Source organism: Cyprinus carpio, chromosome B22 (assembly GCF_018340385.1).
Source record: "Cyprinus carpio isolate SPL01 chromosome B22, ASM1834038v1, whole genome shotgun sequence".
Classification (NCBI taxonomy): domain Eukaryota; kingdom Metazoa; phylum Chordata; class Actinopteri; order Cypriniformes; family Cyprinidae; genus Cyprinus; species Cyprinus carpio.
The window spans coordinates 32,237,201-32,239,091 of record NC_056618.1 but is presented as its reverse complement, the minus strand read 5'-3'; the positions used below and the strand labels follow the sequence as shown (position 1 = coordinate 32,239,091).

Sequence of the window (1,891 nt, the reverse complement as noted above, 5' to 3'; positions counted from 1 at the left end):
GGCTCTAATTGAACATACAGTTGTGTATTTATACATGGTGCAAGGGTACGACGGTGAAACAATGTTGTGTTATCCACCTTGATTCACTTTTCAAAATCAACACTTAATTCAACAATAATCCAACGTCTCCAGAACGACCATAATTCCACCCATGATGATGAGGTCAGACGGTGAATCCACGTCATAATTTCAACATTGATGCAATTTGCAAAATCGAAAGGTAATTCCACGTTGATTCAACCCTGGTGCCTGAAGTTGGGTTGACACTGTTAAACTATTCACTCGTATCTTGTAGAGGGAGGAAGTGACGAGGAAGTTGACAGAGAGCCGCAAGTTTAATTTGATACAGATTGATTGATTTGTTATATATTCAGTTAAACAACATTCAGAGTACATCTGTGAGGATTAATTCATGGGTTATAACTTTTAATATTAAAGAATGAAATTCAATTCTAAGTGAAGATTTTAAAACCTTTATTGTTTGTTTTGGACACTTAAACTCCTCCTCGTCAGGTGACTCATGAAAGTGAAACTATTACAGCAGGTGTGTTTTGTCGTATGAGGAAGTAAACTACATTAAGAGAGAAAAACACAGTGAGTATCATGATTTAACAATCATCTTTGATAGCCAAAATCAATCCTGACTGGTTTGCTGAGTGAAGTACAACAATAAGCAGTGTCAGATATTTTTAAAGTAGTTTAAATGACATTAGGAGATAAAACACAGAGTCTGTAAATCATCAGATTACACTTTTACTTTCATTTTAACACAGTGCTTGTCTGAATTAGTTTTGCTGTTTGTGAATAATCTGATTCTGTGTAAATAATGTCAGGATGAAATAGTTTTTCATGTGTGCAGGTCACTGCTGTGGACTGACTGTTGAGACAGAGGTGGATTTGAGAAATTAACTGAGATGATTCATAACTGACTCTGTGATCAACATCTGGATCTGCTTTTTAGATGAAACCATGGCCTCCAGAATGAATCTCTCTGAAAAACATGACACACAGATAAAAGACAGTCAAGAGGTGAGAAAACTTGAAATGTTTCACATTTTTTAGACTCTTCTGTTGAGTCCAGGTGAGATATTATGAGTGTCATATATACTGTAGGTCTGGTGTGTTATGGATATTGTCTCCAGGTGTTTCTGTTGCTGCTGGATGTTTCTGTGTCTTTATCTATATGTATGTATTGGTCCATTTTATTCTATAATACATGAATGAAAAGAGCACATGGGGCAGATTCCTTTTATTCATAGAAAAATAATACTTTAATCTTTTAACTCTCAAGTCACAACAGACTCCTCAAGTGAAAGATGAACATTAAAGGGAGTTTGAAACAGTGAAGGTGTTTCTGTCAGAGCAGAGTGAGATTTTCAGAAACAGTTTGTATTGCTGTTATATTTCAGTCTGTGTCAGAATGAATCTCCTGAACCCAGCTGTGTGTCCATGAAGAGTGACCGGTCAATGGGTCTTCCAATTCACTTCAGTTCGGGAGACACATCTGCTGATCTTGTTTTTTTTTAGTTTACAGGACTAAGACATATATATGATATTTATGATATTCATTAATTTACTGATGTGTATTAAATACATTACACCTGTTTACAAAAATATTCAATATTTGTTTAACTACAGTCAAACAACATAAAGGACCGGAATCACAAACAGCAGTGTGTGTGTGTGTGTGTGTGTGTGTGTGTGTGTGTTTTTGTGTGTGTGTGTGTGTGTGTGTGTGAGTATGTGTGTGTGTGTGTGTGTGTGTGTGTGTGTGTGTGTCTGTCGTGTGGTGTGTGTGAACACAATAATCCTCTGGGTAAAAAGTATAAAAAAATGAAAAAATCTGTGAAATCCTCTCTGTAATAGTCATGTTTACTTTCCTGCACACACG

The 1,891-nt window shown here is 36.0% G+C and overlaps 1 long non-coding RNA gene across 1 annotated transcript; it reads left to right on the top strand.

Annotated features, from left to right (window-relative positions):
• The first annotated feature begins 420 nt into the window (after nucleotides 1-420).
• Nucleotides 421-1,514, top strand: LOC122141441. The gene is made up of 3 exons (XR_006157836.1): nucleotides 421-594; nucleotides 962-1,029; nucleotides 1,410-1,514. It is a non-coding gene; the product is annotated as an uncharacterized LOC122141441 (long non-coding RNA).
• The last annotated feature ends 377 nt before the right edge of the window (nucleotides 1,515-1,891 follow it).